This window comes from Euprymna scolopes, chromosome 15, assembly GCF_053919585.1.
Source record: "Euprymna scolopes isolate OS-2025 chromosome 15, ASM5391958v1, whole genome shotgun sequence".
In the NCBI taxonomy this organism is placed as follows: Eukaryota; Metazoa; Mollusca; class Cephalopoda; order Sepiida; family Sepiolidae; genus Euprymna; species Euprymna scolopes.
Window position 1 is genome coordinate 93,765,544 of NC_136496.1, and position 13,674 is coordinate 93,779,217.

Consider the following 13,674-nt stretch of genomic DNA (forward strand, 5'->3'; position numbering starts at 1 on the left):
TTAGTTGAATATATAGGTTGAGAATTGTTCTCTCTCTCTCTTTCTCTCTCTCTCACACACACATTCTCACTTTTATAGATATAATAGATAGATTATGTTAGATATATTTCCATACGTCTGAATACCCTATCTCCAAATTTTCTAATATGTAGATAAAAAATTTGTTGAATATATAGGGTGAGAATTTTCCTTCCTCTCTTTCTCTCTCTCTCTTTCTCATACACACACAAGCTGAAAATTGTTCTCTCTCTCTCTCTGACTCTCTCTCTCTCTCTCACACACACACACATGGTCATTTTATAGATATAATAGATAGGTTATGCTAGATATATTTCTATATGTCTGAATACCCTATATACAAATTTTTAAATCTGTAGATAAAAAATTTGTTGAGTATATAGGTTGAGAATTGTTCTTTCTCTCTCTCTCACACACACATTCTCACTTTTATAGATATAATAGATTATGCTAGATATATTTCCAAATGTCTGAATACCCTATATACAAATTTTCAAATCTGTAAAGATAGAATTTGTTGAATATATAGGTTGAGAATTGTTCTCTCTCTCTCTCTTTCACACACATTCTCACTTTTATAGATATAATAGATAGATTATGCTAGATATATTTCCTTATGTCTGAATACCCTATATACAAATTATCAAATCTGTAGATACAAAATTTGTTGAGTATATAGGTTGAGAATTGTTCTCTCTCTCTCTCTCTCACTCACTCACTCACTCACTCACTCACACACACACACACACATTCTACCTTTTATAGATATAATAGATTATGCTAGATATATTTCCATATGTCTGAATACCCTGTATACAAATTTTCAGATCTGTACATAAAAATTAGTTGAATATATAGGTTGAGAATTGTTCTCTCTCTCTCTCTTCTCTCTCTCTCTTTCACACACATTCTCACTTTTCTAGATATAATAGATAGATTATGCTAGATATATTTCCATATGTCTGAATACCCTATATACAAATTTTCTAATCGGTAGATAAAAAATTTGTTGAATATATAGGGTGAGAATTGTACTTACTCTCTCTCTCTCTCTCTCTCTCTCTCTCACGCACACATTCTCACTTTTATGGATATAATAGATAGATTATGCTGGATATATTTCCATATGTCTGAATACCCTATATACAAATGGTCAAATCTGTAGATAACAAATTTATTGAATAGATAGGTTGAGAATTGTTCTCTCTCTCTCTCTCGCAACCTTACACACACAACCACACGCAAACATTCTGACTTTTATAGATATAATAGATCGATTATGCTAGATATATTTCCATATGTCTGAATACCCAATATACAAATTTTCAAATCTGTAGGTAAAAAATTTGTTGAATTAATAGGTTGAGAATTGTTCTCTCTCTCTCACACACTCACATTCTCACTTTTATAGATATAATGTATAGATTATGCTAGATATATTTCTATATGTCTGAATACCCTATATACAAAGTTTAAAATCCGTAGATAAAAATACGTTGAGTATATAGGTTGAGAATTGTTCTCTCTCTCTCTTACGCACACACACACACACACACACACATTTTCACTTTTATAGATATAATAGATAGATTATGCTAGATATATTTCCATATGTCTGAATACCCTATATACAAATTTTCAAATCTGTAGATAAAAAATGTATTGAATATATAGGTTGAGAATTGTTGTCTCTCTCTCTCTCTGGCTACCTCACACACACACACATTTTCACTTTTATAGATATAATAGATAGATTATGCTAGATATATTTCCATATGTCTGAATACCCTATATACAAACTTTCAAATCTGTAGATAAAAAATTTGTTGAGTATATAGGTTGAGAATTGTTCTCTCTCTCTCACACGAAACTGTGCGCTCGGCTTCTTCCCCCCCTTCCCACCCCAAATGCTTGGGAAACTGTGCACTGTTTTTGTTGGTTTTCAAGCTGCCTCTTCCCCCCCCCCACACACACAGTTTAACAGTAGTAGGAGGTCAAGAGAAAGAGGGTGAGAGAGAGAGAAGAGTAAGTTGGTGAGAGAGAGAGAAAAGAGAAAGAGGGTGTTGGTTTTATATTTTTATTATCGTCTAATATTTTGAAAGCTGAATTTCTAATAAAATGTGCATCTATAGGAGATAATGCCTGGGAATGTGTTCCCCCCCCCACAGTTTAACAGTGGTGTGACGTCAAGAGAAAGAGGGTGAGAGAGAGGGAAGAGTAAGTGGGTGAGAGAGAGAAAAAAAAGAAAGACGGTGTTGGTTTTGTGAAAAAAGTTGTTATTTACAATTGTTCGCATTCTTGGCCTTTTGGTCAAGATCAAAGTGTAGTATCTGTTCTTCAGATGCTGCACTTCTATTTCTTGTTCTCTTTCGGTGGAGGAGAAATCCTCCACGACTGAGACAATTTTTATTTTTGTACCTTTTCTCCACGTTAAAAAACGACCCTGGTGTCTAACTCTGTCCCGTGGGGAGGCATAGTAAATAGGTACAATTGTTCGCCATTAGTGGATGTTGACGTCACGTCACGTGACATGACTAAGCGTTTTTTTTTTTTAGTATGAATAACATTTTTTGTTATAATTATAAAGTCTACACTTAATTTTATAGAAAATGATGTATATATAATAGAAAAAAAAAATTACTGGTTTTGTTGGATTCAAGTGGATCCCCCCCCTCCAGTTTAAGAGATAGCAGGTCACGTGGTAATATACAAAATGGCTAGCGTAAATATAAAGATCGGTTTTTTTATCGACGAATATTTTGAATGCTGAATTTTTTTTTATTACTGTACATTTTTTCCTGATATTTTTCGTTAAAACTCTTGTATAAATACTATTTTTAACCAGTTAAATACGTTGGAGACATTGTCATGGAGTTTAATAATCTCTAGAACAAAGCAGAAGAGAAATTACAAAAGTATCGGTAAAACAAAGTGTTTGTTTACATTTGTTCGCCATTACTGGATGTTGACGTCACGTCACGTGACATGACTAAGCGTTTTTGGATTATGTAATATTAACATTAAAATGACAGGTTTTTTGGGGGGCCCCCCTAGGAGAGAAATGATCAGTTCACCCCCTTTTAATGGTCCGTTTGGTGTGGAATTTCGATATTTGTCATGCGGGTGATCAAGGTTCAATATGATACATAATTTGTCAACTTTGGTTGTGTCTGTCAAATGTTTGAGCTGACGTCACGTCACGTGACACGTATTGAATAACGTTAAAATGACAGGTTTTTTGGGGGGCCCCCCTAGGAGAAAAACGATCAGTTGACCCCTTTCTACTGGTCCGTTTGACGTGAAATTTCGATATTTGTCATCCGGGTGATCAAGGTGCAATATGATACCAAATTTGTCAACTCTGGTTCCGTCTTTCAAAAGTGTTAGCGTTACAAACAAACATACATACATACATACATACACACCGATTTTTGCCTTTTATATATATAGATGTAGTGGCCTTTTCCTAGATACCTATTGCTAAAAATTATACTTTCATTTTGTTAGAAAAATCTCTCTTCAGATGCCCTGCATCATTCAAAATAAAAACAAATATTTTTATAATTGTTTCAGTATATTGCTACACAATGTGAAAGTTTTTAACGTTTGTAAAAAAAATCATGAATGTGCTTATATTGCAAAAAAGAAAATATCAGTGCACAGTATTGAAAGTGTTTGAGATTCAAAAGTCTGTAACATTTCTACTAACTTCATAAGATGTCATGTGAGAAACTGAATTGAATATCAAGACATTATCTGAAGCGTTTTTATTTTGGTGTAACATATGTGTTTACAGTGAACCTTAACTTTTAATAAACAGATTGGTATGCAATGACATAGGCTAAGAATCTTTAAAATATATATAAATTGGAAAAATGTGTGAACAAATGAAAAAAAAATGATCCGCTCCACTTGATGACATCAAGCACAGTAATATTTTAGTGAAGAAAATATGAAATTGATGTTCAGTGATTAGTTTGGATGAATGAGAAAATGTAATTGTTTGATGCATAAAAATAACTCAGTTGCTGTATTTGATATTAAGCAGCAAAATATAGTGATTTGAATATTTGGGAAAACATCAAACCAGATTATGTAAAAAGAAAAAAAAAAGATGAAATTAGAAAATATATATTTTATGTTTATGAGTTCTGCCAATCAAAATTTTGTGGCAGAAATTGGGTGATTACCATGCAATTTTATTTTGGTAAAATTCTTAAATTATTAGAATGTTTATTATAATTTCTAATTAGTGACTTGTTATAATCAAAATCCGCCCTAAAGAGTGTCCTTTCTTTTATTAGGTATCAGAGTAGGTATCAAGATTTCTACTTCTATACAAATGTGATATTTCAGATCTGTACATAAAAAATTTGTTGAATATATAGGTTGAGAATTGTTCTGTGTCGCTCTCTCTCACACACACACGCATTCTCACTTTTATAGATATAATAGATAGATTACTCTAGATATATTTCCATATGTCTGAATACCCTATATACAAATTTTCAAATCTGTAGATAAAAAAATTTGTTGAGTATATAGGTTGAAAATTGTTCTCTCTCTCTCTCTCACACACACATTCTCAATTTTTGAGATATAATAGATAGATTATGCTAGGTATATTTCCATATGTCTGAATACCCTATATACAAATTTTCTAATCTGTAGATCAAATATTTGTTGAATATATAGGTTGAAAATTGTTCTTACTCTCTCTCTCTCTCTCTCTGGCTACCTCACACACACATTCTAACTTTTATAGATATAATAGATAGATTATGCTAGATATATTTCCATATGTGTGAATACCCTATATACAAATTTTCTAATTTGTAGATAAAAAATTTGTAGAGTGCATAGGTTGAGAATTGTTCTCTCTATCTCTCACACACACATTCTAACTTTTAAAGATATAATAGATTATGCTAGATATATTTCGATATTTCTGAATACCCTATATATAAAAATTTGTTGAATGTATAGGTTGAGAACTGTTCTCTCTCTCTCTCTCTCTCTCTCTCTCTCTCTCTCTCGCTCACACACACACACATTCTCACTTTTATAGATATAATAGAAAGATTATCCTAGATATATTTCTATTTGTATGAATACTCTATATACAAATTTTAAAATCTGTAGATAAAGAATTTGTTGAGTATATGGGTTGAGAATTGTTCTCTCTCTCTCTCTCTCTCTCTCACACACACACACACACACATTCTCACTTTTATAGATATAATAGATTATGCTAGATATATTTCCATATGTCTGAATACCCTATATACAAATTTTCAAATCTGTAGATAAAAAATTTGTTGAGTATATAGGTTGAGAATTGTTCTCTCTCTCTCTATCACACACATTCTCACTTTTATAGATATAATAGACAGATTATGCCAGATATATTGAAATATGTCTGAATGCCCAATATACAAATTTTGAAATCTGTAGATAAAAAATTTGTTGTATACATAGGTTGACAATTGTCCTCTCTCTCACACACACACACATTCTCACTTTTATACATATAATAGATAGATTATGCTAGATATATTTCTATATGTCTGAACACCCTATATACAAATGTTCAAATCTGTGGATAAAAAATTTGTTGAATGTATAGGTTGAGAATTTTTATCTCTCTCTTTTTCTCTCTCTCTCTCTCTCGCTATCTCACACACACGCATTCTCACTTTTATAGATAAAATAGATAGATTATGCTAGATATATTTCCATATGTCTGAATACCCTATATACAAAGTTTCAAATCTGTAGATAAAAAATTTGTTGAATATATAGGTTTAGAATTGTTCTCTCTCTCTCTCTCACACACACATTCTAACTTTTGTAGTTATAATAGATAGATTATGCTAGATATATTTCCATATGTCTGAATACCCTATATACAAATTTTCTAAACTGTAGGTAAAAAATTTGTTGAGTATGTAGGTTAAGAATTGTTCTCTCTCTCTCTCACACACACACACACACACACAAGTTCTCACTTTTATAGATATAATAGATAGATTATGCTAGATATATTTCTATATGTCTGCCTACCCTATATACAAATTTCCAAATCTGTGCCCAAAAATGTGTGGAATATATAGGTTGAGAATTGTTCTCTCTCTCTCTCTCTCTCACACATATTCTCACTTTTATAGGTTATATAGGTTGAGAATTTTTTGCTCTTTCCATCACTCACATTCACACTTTTATAGATATAATACATAGATTATGCCAGATATATTTACATATGTCTGAATACCCAATATACACATTTTCAAATCTGTAGATAAAAAATTAGTTGAATATATAGGTTGAGAATTGTTCTCTCTCTCTCTCTTTCTCTCTCTCTCACACACACATTCTCACTTTTATAGATATAATAGATAGATTATGCTAGATATATTTCCATACGTCTGAATACCCTATCTCCAAATTTTCTAATATGTAGATAAAAAATTTGTTGAATATATAGGGTGAGAATTTTCCTTCCTCTCTTTCTCTCTCTCTCTTTCTCACACACACACAAGCTGAAAATTGTTCTCTCTCTCTCTCTGACTCTCTCTCTCTCTCTCACACACACACACATGGTCATTTTATAGATATAATAGATAGGTTATGCTAGATATATTTCTATATGTCTGAATACCCTATATACAAATTTTTAAATCTGTAGATAAAAAATTTGTTGAGTATATAGGTTGAGAATTGTTCTTTCTCTCTCTCTCACACACACATTCTCACTTTTATAGATATAATAGATTATGCTAGATATATTTCCAAATGTCTGAATACCCTATATACAAATTTTCAAATCTGTAAAGATAGAATTTGTTGAATATATAGGTTGAGAATTGTTCTCTCTCTCTCTCTTTCACACACATTCTCACTTTTATAGATATAATAGATAGATTATGCTAGATATATTTCCTTATGTCTGAATACCCTATATACAAATTATCAAATCTGTAGATACAAAATTTGTTGAGTATATAGGTTGAGAATTGTTCTCTCTCTCTCTCTCTCACTCACTCACTCACTCACTCACTCACACACACACACACACATTCTACCTTTTATAGATATAATAGATTATGCTAGATATATTTCCATATGTCTGAATACCCTGTATACAAATTTTCAGATCTGTACATAAAAATTAGTTGAATATATAGGTTGAGAATTGTTCTCTCTCTCTCTCTTCTCTCTCTCTCTTTCACACACATTCTCACTTTTCTAGATATAATAGATAGATTATGCTAGATATATTTCCATATGTCTGAATACCCTATATACAAATTTTCTAATCGGTAGATAAAAAATTTGTTGAATATATAGGGTGAGAATTGTACTTACTCTCTCTCTCTCTCTCTCTCTCTCACGCACACATTCTCACTTTTATGGATATAATAGATAGATTATGCTGGATATATTTCCATATGTCTGAATACCCTATATACAAATGGTCAAATCTGTAGATAACAAATTTATTGAATAGATAGGTTGAGAATTGTTCTCTCTCTCTCTCTCGCAACCTTACACACACAACCACACGCAAACATTCTGACTTTTATAGATATAATAGATCGATTATGCTAGATATATTTCCATATGTCTGAATACCCAATATACAAATTTTCAAATCTGTAGGTAAAAAATTTGTTGAATTAATAGGTTGAGAATTGTTCTCTCTCTCTCACACACTCACATTCTCACTTTTATAGATATAATGTATAGATTATGCTAGATATATTTCTATATGTCTGAATACCCTATATACAAAGTTTAAAATCCGTAGATAAAAATACGTTGAGTATATAGGTTGAGAATTGTTCTCTCTCTCTCTTACGCACACACACACACACACACACACATTTTCACTTTTATAGATATAATAGATAGATTATGCTAGATATATTTCCATATGTCTGAATACCCTATATACAAATTTTCAAATCTGTAGATAAAAAATGTATTGAATATATAGGTTGAGAATTGTTGTCTCTCTCTCTCTCTCTCTCTCTCTCTGGCTACCTCACACACACACACATTTTCACTTTTATAGATATAATAGATAGATTATGCTAGATATATTTCCATATGTCTGAATACCCTATATACAAACTTTCAAATCTGTAGATAAAAAATTTGTTGAGTATATAGGTTGAGAATTGTTCTCTCTCTCTCACACGAAACTGTGCGCTCGGCTTCTTCCCCCCCTTCCCACCCCAAATGCTTGGGAAACTGTGCACTGTTTTTGTTGGTTTTCAAGCTGCCTCTTCCCCCCCCCACACACACACAGTTTAACAGTAGTAGGAGGTCAAGAGAAAGAGGGTGAGAGAGAGAGAAGAGTAAGTTGGTGAGAGAGAGAGAAAAGAGAAAGAGGGTGTTGGTTTTATATTTTTATTATCGTCTAATATTTTGAAAGCTGAATTTCTAATAAAATGTGCATCTATAGGAGATAATGCCTGGGAATGTGTTCCCCCCCCCCACAGTTTAACAGTGGTGTGACGTCAAGAGAAAGAGGGTGAGAGAGAGGGAAGAGTAAGTGGGTGAGAGAGAGAAAAAAAAGAAAGACGGTGTTGGTTTTGTGAAAAAAGTTGTTATTTACAATTGTTCGCATTCTTGGCCTTTTGGTCAAGATCAAAGTGTAGTATCTGTTCTTCAGATGCTGCACTTCTATTTCTTGTTCTCTTTCGGTGGAGGAGAAATCCTCCACGACTGAGACAATTTTTATTTTTGTACCTTTTCTCCACGTTAAAAAACGACCCTGGTGTCTAACTCTGTCCCGTGGGGAGGCATAGTAAATAGGTACAATTGTTCGCCATTAGTGGATGTTGACGTCACGTCACGTGACATGACTAAGCGTTTTTTTTTTTTAGTATGAATAACATTTTTTGTTATAATTATAAAGTCTACACTTAATTTTATAGAAAATGATGTATATATAATAGAAAAAAAAAATTACTGGTTTTGTTGGATTCAAGTGGATCCCCCCCCCTCCAGTTTAAGAGATAGCAGGTCACGTGGTAATATACAAAATGGCTAGCGTAAATATAAAGATCGGTTTTTTTTATCGACGAATATTTTGAATGCTGAATTTTTTTTATTACTGTACATTTTTTCCTGATATTTTTCGTTAAAACTCTTGTATAAATACTATTTTTAACCAGTTAAATACGTTGGAGACATTGTCATGGAGTTTAATAATCTCTAGAACAAAGCAGAAGAGAAATTACAAAAGTATCGGTAAAACAAAGTGTTTGTTTACATTTGTTCGCCATTACTGGATGTTGACGTCACGTCACGTGACATGACTAAGCGTTTTTGGATTATGTAATATTAACATTAAAATGACAGGTTTTTTGGGGGGCCCCCCTAGGAGAGAAATGATCAGTTCACCCCCTTTTAATGGTCCGTTTGGTGTGGAATTTCGATATTTGTCATGCGGGTGATCAAGGTTCAATATGATACATAATTTGTCAACTTTGGTTGTGTCTGTCAAATGTTTGAGCTGACGTCACGTCACGTGACACGTATTGAATAACGTTAAAATGACAGGTTTTTTGGGGGGCCCCCCTAGGAGAAAAACGATCAGTTGACCCCTTTCTACTGGTCCGTTTGACGTGAAATTTCGATATTTGTCATCCGGGTGATCAAGGTGCAATATGATACCAAATTTGTCAACTCTGGTTCCGTCTTTCAAAAGTTTTAGCGTTACAAACAAACATACATACATACATACATACACACCGATTTTTGCCTTTTATATATATAGACTAGCAGGGCTACCCGGCGTTGCTCGGGACCGTATAAACAATGAAAAAACAAAAGCAGATATTGAACATATGTTTGATTCTTAGGGGAGAGGAATCTTTCATCTCTATGTATTATTTGTTTTATCTACCCTAGGACTGATATTGTTCATGTTTTATCCCTAGCATAGGTAATTTACAGCATGTATATGAAATTGTTTTACCTTAGGGAGAAGAGAACAGGTAATATACAACATAATGTGTCTATATTACATCCCTGGCAACGCCTAGAAACCAGCTAGAACATGTATTTCAGTCAATCTTTATTATATCCTGGGCTATGCCGGGAAACCAGCTAATCTCTTTTTAGTGACTTGACCACCAAAATACCTCCCTAAGTGTGTCCTTTCTTTTGAACTTATTAGATATAGGTATCTAGAAATGTGTGTGAAATTTTGTTGAATGCATTGTTCACTATGATTTTCTTATTGTTCTACACAATATCAACTGTAGCGAAATAACACAGTAAACTTAGTGTAGTGTTAGAATAAAGAGCAAAGGAAAAAATTAGAATCATATTTTGTAATTGCAAATCTAAATTTGCTAGCATGTACCAGTATTTGCCAGGTTGTGGAAATTTGGAACTTATAACATATGTAGTGGCCTTTTCCTAGATACCTATTGCTAAAAATTATACTTTCATTTTGTTAGAAAAATCTCTCTTCAGATGCCCTGCATCATTCAAAATAAAAACAAATATTTTTATAATTGTTTCAGTATATTGCTACACAATGTGAAAGTTTTTAACGTTTGTAAAAAAAATCATGAATGTGCTTATATTGCAAAAAAGAAAATATCAGTGCACAGTATTGAAAGTGTTTGAGATTCAAAAGTCTGTAACATTTCTACTAACTTCATAAGATGTCATGTGAGAAACTGAATTGAATATCAAGACATTATCTGAAGCGTTTTTATTTTGGTGTAACATATGTGTTTACAGTGAACCTTAACTTTTAATAAACAGATTGGTATGCAATGACATAGGCTAAGAATCTTTAACAAAATATATATAAATTGGAAAAATGTGTGAACAAATGAAAAAAAAATGATCCGCTCCACTTGATGACATCAAGCACAGTAATATTTTAGTGAAGAAAATATGAAATTGATGTTCAGTGATTAGTTTGGATGAATGAGAAAATGTAATTGTTTGATGCATAAAAATAACTCAGTTGCTGTATTTGATATTAAGCAGCAAAATATAGTGATTTGAATTTTTGGGAAAACATCAAACCAGATTATGTAAAAAGAAAAAAAAAAGATGAAATTAGAAAATATATATTTTATGTTTATGAGTTCTGCCAATCAAAATTTTGTGGCAGAAATTGGGTGATTACCATGCAATTTTATTTTGGTAAAATTCTTAAATTATTAGAATGTTTATTATAATTTCTAATTAGTGACTTGTTATAATCAAAATCCGCCCTAAAGAGTGTCCTTTCTTTTATTAGGTATCAGAGTAGGTATCAAGATTTCTACTTCTATACAAATGTGATATTTCAGATCTGTACATAAAAAATTTGTTGAATATATAGGTTGAGAATTGTTCTGTGTCGCTCTCTCTCACACACACACGCATTCTCACTTTTATAGATATAATAGATAGATTACTCTAGATATATTTCCATATGTCTGAATACCCTATATACAAATTTTCAAATCTGTAGATAAAAAAATTTGTTGAGTATATAGGTTGAGAATTGTTCTCTCTCTCTCACACACACATTCTCAATTTTAGAGATATAATAGATAGATTATGCTAGATATATTTCCATATGTCTGAATACCCTATATACAAATTTTCTAATCTGTAGATCCAATATTTGTTGAATATATAGGTTGAAAATTGTTCTTACTCTCTCTCTCTCTCTCTCTGGCTACCTCACACACACATTCTAACTTTTATAGATATAATAGATAGATTATGCTAGATATATTTCCATATGTGTGAATACCCTATATACAAATTTTCTAATTTGTAGATAAAACATTTGTAGAGTGCATAGGTTGAGAATTGTTCTCTCTATCTCTCACACACACACATTCTAACTTTTAAAGATATAATAGATTATGCTAGATATATTTCGATATTTCTGAATACCCTATATATAAAAATTTGTTGAATGTATCGGTTGAGAACTGTTCTCTCTCTCTCTCTCTCTCTCTCGCTCACACACACACATTCTCACTTTTATAGATATAATAGAAAGATTATCCTAGATATATTTCTATTTGTATGAATACTCTATATACACATTTTAAAATCTGTAGATAAAGAATTTGTTGAGTATATGGGTTGAGAATTGTTCTCTCTCTCTCTCTCTCTCTCTCACACACACACACACACATTCTCACTTTAATTGATATAATAGATTATGCTAGATATATTTCCATATGTCTGAATACCCTATATACAAATTTTCAAATCTGTAGATAAAAAATTTGTTGAGTATATAGGTTGAGAATTGTTCTCTCTCTCTCTATCACACACATTCTCACTTTTATAGATATAATAGACAGATTATGCCAGATATATTAAAATATGTCTGAATGCCCAATATACAAATTTTGAAATCTGTAGATAAAAAATTTGTTGTATACATAGGTTGACAATTGTCCTCTCTCTCACACACACACACATTCTCACTTTTATAGATATAATAGATAGATTATGCTAGATATATTTCTATATGTCTGAACACCCTATATACAAATGTTCAAATCTGTGGATAAAAAATTTGTTGAATGTATAGGTTGAGAATTTTTATCTCTCTCTTTTTCTCTCTCTCTCTCGCTATCTCACACACACGCATTCTCACTTTTATAGATAAAATAGATAGATTATGCTAGATATATTTCCATATGTCTGAATACCCTATATACAAAGTTTCAAATCTGTAGATAAAAAATTTGTTGAATATATAGGTTTAGAATTGTTCTCTCTCTCTCTCACACACACATTCTAACTTTTGTAGTTATAATAGATAGATTATGCTAGATATATTTCCATATGTCTGAATACCCTATATACAAATTTTCTAAACTGTAGGTAAAAAATTTGTTGAGTATGTAGGTTAAGAATTGTTCTCTCTCTCTCACACACACACACACACACACAAGTTCTCACTTTTATAGATATAATAGATAGATTATGCTAGATATATTTCTATATGTCTGCCTACCCTATATACAAATTTCTAAATCTGTGCCCAAAAATGTGTGGAATATATAGGTTGAGAATTGTTCTCTCTCTCTCTCTCTCTCACACATATTCTCACTTTTATAGGTTATATAGGTTGAGAATTTTTTGCTCTTTCCATCACTCAAATTCACACTTTTATAGATATAATACATAGATTATGCCAGATATATTTACATATGTCTGAATACCCAATATACACATTTTCAAATCTGTAGATAAAAAATTAGTTGAATATATAGGTTGAGAATTGTTCTCTCTCTCTCTCTTTCTCTCTCTCTCACACACACATTCTCACTTTTATAGATATAATAGATAGATTATGCTAGATATATTTCCATACGTCTGAATACCCTATATCCAAATTTTCTAATATGTAGATAAAAAATTTGTTGAATATATAGGGTGAGAATTTTCCTTCCTCTCTTTCTCTCTCTCTCTTTCTCACACACACACAAGCTGAAAATTGTTCTCTCTCTCTCTCTGACTCTCTCTCTCTCTCTCACACACACACACATGGTCATTTTATAGATATAATAGATAGGTTATGCTAGATATATTTCTATATGTCTGAATACCCTATATACAAATTTTTAAATCTGTAGATAAAAAATTTGTTGAGTATATAGGTTG

General features: G+C 31.7%; 2 pseudogenes; both read left to right on the plus strand.

Annotated features, from left to right (window-relative positions):
- The first annotated feature begins 2,307 nt into the window (after positions 1–2,307).
- Positions 2,308–2,441, plus strand: LOC145294389 (U2 spliceosomal RNA; annotated as a pseudogene).
- A 6,202-nt stretch (positions 2,442–8,643) lies between these two features.
- LOC145294390 (U2 spliceosomal RNA) lies at positions 8,644–8,777 on the plus strand (annotated as a pseudogene).
- Positions 8,778–13,674: the final 4,897 nt, after the last annotated feature.